Source organism: Herpailurus yagouaroundi, unplaced genomic scaffold, assembly GCF_014898765.1.
Source record: "Herpailurus yagouaroundi ecotype Mexico unplaced genomic scaffold, PumYag 159, whole genome shotgun sequence".
Classification (NCBI taxonomy): domain Eukaryota; kingdom Metazoa; phylum Chordata; class Mammalia; order Carnivora; family Felidae; genus Herpailurus; species Herpailurus yagouaroundi.
The window spans coordinates 31337837-31345866 of record NW_024412400.1 but is presented as its reverse complement, the minus strand read 5'-3'; positions in this window follow the sequence as shown (position 1 = coordinate 31345866).

Below are 8030 nucleotides of genomic sequence, written 5' to 3'. Positions count from 1 at the left end.
AGAGTCTGTACTGAGGCTCCCCGGCCTCTTGGAGGATACACTCTCTCTTTTAGTATGGAAAGTACTGGTAATAAGACAAATATTTACTAGCTTGTGACTTCAGGCAATTTCAATGTCCCTGAGTCTTGATTTATAGTAATAAATTATAAATGTATTTGGAAGGGTTGTTGTGTAAACCAAAATAATGAAAAGTAGCCAGTGCTGGATAGCGGGGTGTTAGGCGTTGCTATCATTATTATTAGGACATTAGAAGTAATAGCAGTGGAATAGGAGCTGTGGCAGGAGGGCAGGGTCTCCATTTACTGAGTGCTCTGGCACCAACAGTGATCTGTGCCCTCCATACTGTTTTGTCCACACACGAGGACCACATGCCCCAGCTTCCTTCGCAGTTACTTCAGAACCATGTGACCAAATTCTGACCAGTGGGATGCAGGTGGAGTGATATTATGAGCTGGTTCCAGGTTTGCACTTAAAAACATCTTACAAAATCCTCCAGACCTTTCTTTCCTAGCTGCATTGACCTTGAGATCTCATATTCCATGCGTTTTAGCTATAAGGTGAAGGATGGCTATCAGAACTGCATTATAATTTATCTGAGTAATAAGTAAACATTTTCATGTTAGGACCCTGAGACTTGGGAGTTTGTTTGTTACTGCAGCATTGCTTATACTATTCTGAGACACACAGATGTGTACTGAGTGTTAAGTAGTAAATTAGACACTTGAATAAATAATATGACCTCATCTGATCTTCACAAAAACACTGCAAGTCTGCAGGTCTCCTCCACGAGCAGGCTTACTGCCCCAACTCCCCTCTGCAAACGTGATTTGTGTTGATATGTACTAAATTGCAGAGAGCCTCTATAGTTGAGAGAGAAAGACTTCTATAACTCTACCTTTGTGCCTAGAATTCCTTTTTATTATTAGTAGAGAACAGATCTGCCTTCATTTGACAATTAAGGAATATCATGTTCTTAGTCATGCAAGTTCCATAATGGGATCTCTGTTGACAATTCATAATTGTTGTATCTTTTTTCTAGATCATTCCTTTGTTATTTTGTGAAATCATACTTTGCTCTTATTAATTCTTTTGCCATGTATAATATCTCGAGTTAAATGAGTATCACATTAGTTTTCTATTGCTTACAGTTTGGTTCAATGCTGTTATTGGACAGGCCTTCACTAACTACTTCTATAAAGAGGTATTCCCAGGAACTATAGTTTCCTTGCCTTGCTTTTACATTTTATATATGTGTTTTTCATTGTTCATTATTGCTCATTTATTGTCCATATCCTCTCATCACTAAAATGTATGTATCTCAATACTTATAATTGAGATTTTCATAGATTCATATGCAATTTTAAATAATACAGAGAGATCTCATATACACATTGCCCTGTTTCCCCCAACACTTTGCAGAACTATAGTATGATATCACACCCAAGATACTGACATTTTTTACCATCCACCAATTTTATTCAGATGTCCCTGGTTTTACATGTGTGTGTGTGTGTGTGTGTGTGTGTGTGTGTGTGAATCAAGTTCAATACAGTTTTATCATTTGTGTGGGCTTGTGTTTCTACCACCACAGTGGAGACACTAAGTAGTTCTAATACACAAGGATTCCTTCCGTAACCCCGGGGCATAGGAGGGAAAACAGGTAGTTAATCCTTTTAAATGTTGTCTCAACAACTCTAAGAATCCAAGTAAGAAGTACCATTTTTAAATTGCTTTCTTTTCCTTGATTGATTTGTTGTTATTGGTTTGGTTCATTTTGGTTTCTCCTTCCATGCTGTTGATTTTTCTCAAAGACTTTTTGACCCTTGGCTGAAGTTTCACATTCATGAGTGGAAGACAAGGCTGTTTGGTATGGAGGGCGCACAAGGGACCCTTTGTACCCAAGGTAAAAGACCTTGGGCAGGGGGGAGTACTGATGTTGAACTTGGGCAGACATGTTAAGTTCACAATTCCCACCACTACCTAAATACATGGGCCTTGACCCTTGCCACGGCGCTTTACTGTATTTACTCTTGAATACAGTGACTTCCATTTCTGTTTACTGGTCTACTGAGGAGATTGGGAGGTACACAGTCTCTCCTTTCCATTTTTCCAACATCCATGCTGTGGGCCTCAGGGCCAGCCAGGTACAGGGAGGTACAGGGCCACCCAGCCCAGTGGATAACACCCCAGTGGACTCAAGGGGTGCTCTCCTTGAGAGCTATTCAAGATCAATCCATTTGGTGAGCAAAGAAAAGCTTAGCACTTTTACTGACATGAATTGTGTCTAAAATATGAAAGGCAGTAAAGCTTACTAACTTTAGCATATGGATTGTCATTTCTGAAGTAAGACTAGGAGTTCCTTAATCCACTTGTTTGCTGGTTTGATTGTCTTGTGATGAATTGCAGTTTATATCTTCTTGGCTAAGGAGATTTATGGATAATACATTCCATTAAAAAATGTAATCCTTGCAAAATAGTTAAGTGATTAAAAATTCTGGCATAAAAAATGTGAATCAAAGAGAATTTAAAAATGCCAACCTTAGTAAACAACTGGAGAATAGCAAAGCTGATACTTCTAACTTTCATTCACTGCATTATGTGATGAAAATAGTAACAACTTCATGAGATCTGATGAGGATTTTGTCCCTAAAATTCAGAACTATCATGAAGACCCTTTGGAAGATAAAGTCTCACTTATGATCATTAATGATTAATCTCACCTAAATATAAATTATATTGAGGTGCTTGCTGATGAGCATGCTATATGTATATAATTTATAAATTTACATAAATTGTGGATGTGTGCTTAATTTTTTTTTAATAACAAATAACAAGTATATGTGACTCAAAACAATTTGGAAACCAGGGCTGTAGATAGTACTGCAACTAATGGTTCTGATTATCACTCCATAGCCAAATGCAAGCTGGGAGACCCTGTGGGGCTCCCCTGGGAAACAATGCACTTAGAGCTGCTAGAACCTTCTCCCTCATGGTTTCAAGTGCAATGATCCAGTTGCATCCGTATTCTATTGTCCATAAATTTTTTATCATTTCTGTTCCACTGATGATACTCTTCCTTCTACTTAATGGCTGCCATGGATTTATTCTTTTTACCAAATGTCACTGACACTTTTGTGTGATCCTGCAGGGGGAGAGGACAATGCATATGCATAGACTGCCATCCCAAATAGAAAGCCAAAAGGTTGGCACTGAACTTGGAGAACAAGAAATTCCCTACTGAACATCTCCTTGCCAATCCATATTTTCTTTTTCTTTTCTATTGGTATTTATTAAAACAAAAGTCAAAACCAACAAGAACAGCCTGACTCAGGAATTGGGGAGTAGAGAGTGCAAGTTGAGATTTTGTAATGCAGCAGAGAACTTCTGGGGCTTGATGTAGCTTTGGCATGTCATCCATGGGGAAGGTAGGACTGGTGGAGGGAAGGGTAAGTTGTTATTGTCACTGGGTGGTGTTATTTAAAGGGAAACTAGGAAGGACTATTTATTTCCACCTAGAAAAATTTCCCCACCAGTGTGGAGCTAACATCAGAATTAGGAGCAAGCATCCCCCACCCTCCCCTACCCCAACAGCAATGAGCCACCTCCTGGTGCCCTTCCCTGCTTAGGTCCTTGGAGACTCCTGGGTTTGCTTTTAATGAGGGAAGCTGCTTCTTTACAGCAAGGCCCTCCCATAGCTTCACTTTACGATGCACACACTCCCTCCTAAATATGTCATATAGCACATTCAACACCAAAATGAATTTAAATTAATTGGGTTTGAGATTCCTTTTTTGGAGAATTTCATGAGGCCCTTTGAAATAACAAAAATGTCACAAACACGGGTTGGGAAGCAGACATCAGGTACAAAGAGTATGCTGGAGGAAGATACAGTTGTCAAAAAGGTATTTTTTCCCCCTGCAGTGACAGGTAGCTCTGACAGGTCTGGTTTGTCAGCAGGCAGACACATGAGGATGAGGGGATCAGAAATGAAAGATGCTAGTGAAAATAATTCCTTCCATGGCTGTGAAGTGATCATGACATTGCTGTATCATAACATAGCACTGAAGACAGGATCAAAATGAAATCTCTCAACCTGCAGAAGAAGTTTTTACCTGGTAATGCCCTTTCTCCAGCCATTTCTATATTTTTATATCCCCTTGAGGGTGAATGGGAAGGAGCAGGACTAAAGAGATGGCCTGTCTATGTCCATGGATTTCTGGAAGCTGGAGGCTGCTTCAGACAGTGTGTGGTTTACAGCCTTGTGTCTCTGAGAGAATGGTCCCAGGGAGGCTGGGTGCAGAAAGCTGGGAAGGGTGAGGTGGGTTGTAGTGCTCAGGGCCCAGAATGGGGGGAAACCTACTTCTGAACGAGGAGGCACAGATACCTCTGTATGATGGTCCATTTGTATTAAGACCCTTTTCCATCTTATGAGCATTGCAGATCATATTCACTTGATCATGTTCACTTTATAAAGCTTATTTACTTTCTTATTAAAGAACATCTTAGAGAGAAATACGCTCTTCCCAAATATTTTGGAAATAGCTGATGACTGGTATGGTTACTTTCTCAAATGAACAGAGGCTGAGGGCTATAGTTGAGAACGTAGCTAGCCACAGAGTCTTGTTTACCTAGACACTGGGATGCACCTTCTATCAACCAACCATAACAATGGAAAAGCAACTTTCTGTTGGGTCTGAGTTGAGGCGGCTGTGGCCAAGAGCCAGAGAGGGGGTTTGGGGATATTAAGTTCAGAATGTGGATGAGTGCAGGAGCCAAGGGCTATCGTGGAAAAATATGGGCTCCTGGATGGGTCTCAAATGCCTGCTCCCTTATGTGATCTACTATGACTCTGCTTCCCTAAGTTTTTCTGAACATTTGAAAAAACAACTGTATATGAATGAATAGCCTATACCAATTTTTGTGACAATGAGTTTCCTAAGCTCACCATGTATAGAGGGTAGATGTTCTTTTTACACCCTCTTAGTCTACTGCTTTGGAGTTTGGGGGAAAGGTTTATATTTATCCTAGCACTGCATATTTTTGGAAAACCTGGCAAGACTGCATATTTGCTGCCCATTGGTAACTGTGAGCTACCAGTTCTAGCCTTAGGTATCAAGCCATCATTTCATCTGTTCATTGAAAAAATATAGGGGTCTTCTCCAAAATTCTACTAAAATGATATTTTAAAAAAAATAAAATGCATAAATCTTAAAGGACAAAGGAACTATGAGAAGAGCAGAAACAATATTTTTGAAAGCCGGATTGCAGATGTACATGTCATATGTGACTTAGCTTAAGGCAAGCTGAATCTAAAAGCCACAGTCAGGACAATTGAAAAGCAAATGAGTTTCAACCCCAAGCCTTCAAAGGGCTTAGGACTTGCTTCTCCTCGTACCCCTGAGCATGGGAATGAAAACAGACCTAAAATCAGGATGAATGTGGTTCTCTAGATCCCTCCCACTCCAAGAAGGTGGACAACTGCTCCTTCTCTACCCTTCCAGAATATTGGAGACTTCTACCCTGGAGACAGAAGAGAAGTTCTCTCTTAGGTCCACATGAGGCAAAGTCACCATAAGCGAAAGAGAGGGATTCCATGAAAATTTATACACTGGATATTGAGGTTGCCAGTTCCCTTTTCACTATTAGCTTCCAGGATTTTGGCAGCCAGACTTGACCTTCCAGGAAGTAGATCAGAAGAATCTTCTCTGAGGAATCTGACCAGGCTAGGATGACAGACCTTAAGATAATGACGTTGAAGTTTTCCAAAGAAAAGTTCAGCCGGTACTTCACAGTGTGACATTCACAGTAGGGACATTCTAGCCACTTTCACAGAGTTCCCAAACAGACCTCCAGTTTCCTAATCTCAAAATAAGTGGACAATCAAAGATCACTAGAAAACAGAAGAAGTCCTCTAATTTAAAACACAGAGATGGAAACAAGTGGGAGAAAAAGCAACTTGAGGGAAGTGTAAGAGTAAAAGAATAACAACAGCAGCAAAATGAAACTATCATTAATGTCTTCTGACAGCTAGTAGAAGAGATCTCCATGAAACAAAAGAAGAAGAGGCTATAAACATTAACATTTAGGGAACAAAGATACAATCAAAAATTAAAAATGTGATTACAAAAATAGGATTATTGATTTAAAAATCTCAAAAACCTCAATGGAAGGATTGGAAGATAAAATTAAAAATGAAAATAGAAATCAGAAAACAAAAAGAAAAGAAATATAGTCTAAGAGAAACCATAGAACATTTTAAGAAGGTCTGAGAGATCCAAAATAATTCTTCTTATTCCTATCCTATCATTCCTATCAAAATAATAGGAATTCCCAAAAGCAAGAGCAGAGAAAATCGAAGGAAAGCGTTCAGCAATAAAGAAATTAAGGAAACTTCTCTGAACGGAAGGGCATGCCTTTCCAGGTTAACTAAGTCACCAACTGAGTGCCCAATAAAAAACAAAGCTTCTTCTTCCTCCTCCACTTCCTCCTCCTCCTCCTCCCCATCCATGAAAGTGAACAAATACATGTGATTATTTACATCATTGGACAATAAGCAGAGCAGAACTATAATCCTTGAGAGAAGGGAAACTCAACATGAGCCAGCCCCAAGTCCACCTGACTTTCTGTCTGGGACACTTTTCTTATCATTTTGCAGAGAGGTATAGCATCGTCTCACTGAACTGAGGAGGTGGGTATCGGGGTTTGAAGCTGCTGCCGTGACTTGGAGGGTGGCTTGAATGCACAGAACAAGGACCCATAATGCCTGCCAGGGAACAGATGATGCAGGACAAAAGCTGAACAAAGGTACATGACAGCTCACGGTGTTGGGAGACAGTAGAATTTGTACCTAGTCAGTGAGAAGAATCCTTGTGAACTTCTGATATATTCTAGGGATCCCCAGAGCACCACATATTAGCTATAAAGATCACATACTTTATAAGAAAGGGGAAAAAAAGACATTAACATAGAAAAATCCTTAACAAAATATTAGTAAATTGGATCCAGCACTACATAAAAACAGAAATTCACTTGGGCTAAGTGAGATTTATCCCAGGAATGCAAGTTGGCTTAAATTTCAAATATAATGTAATTTATCACATTAACAAGATAAATTGTGATTATTTTAATAGATATAGAAAAATATTTGGCAAAATTCAACAACTATTCATGATAAAACTAGAAACCAGGAAAGAAGGAAATTGCCTCAAACTGATGAAGAGTATCTACCAAAATAAAAAAATCCTATAGTTAAATATTGTACTTGATGATGAAGTATTCAACACTTTTCAGCTAAGATTCGTATCAAGGCAAAGACAGTCCTCTCATAACTTCTGTTCAACTTTGCATTGGAGGTTCTAGACATTGTAATAAGGCCAGATACAGAAAAAGTTACAAAGATGTGAACAAAGAAGTAAAATTGCCTTTATTCACAGACAACATTATTGTGTATGTACAAAACCCTAAGGTATCCACCACATACCAGAAAACTCTACAGAATCTAATTCATTAAATTGGCAAAGTACAAAATAGACAGTAAATACAGAATGCAAATGAATATATAATAGCAAACAAATAGGAAAATGAAATCACAGCATAGTACACACACTTTAATCCAAACTTCAAAATGTGATAGATGATAGATAGATAGACAGATGATAGATAATAGCTTACATATAAAGATAAAAGGTATTGCAGGATAGGGAAAAATAGGTCACAGGAATGTATATGAATATTTCCTTCACGAACAGAACAATATCTGTTCCACTACAGTGTCTGTCATCATAATAAATGGAACTTCTGTCTACCCAGTTGCTCAAGCCAGAAACCTGGAAGTCATTCCTGACCATACCCCTTTCTGAAGCACCACATCCAAACAATCACCAAATTCTGGTAATTCTTCCTTCAAAGACAGCTTTAATCTGCCCACTTCTCTCTGTCTGAGTTACAATCACCCTAGTCCAAGTCATTATCGTTTCTCACTGGGACAGCCTCCTAAATCCTTTCCCCAAGTCTAACACGTTTTCCCCAAA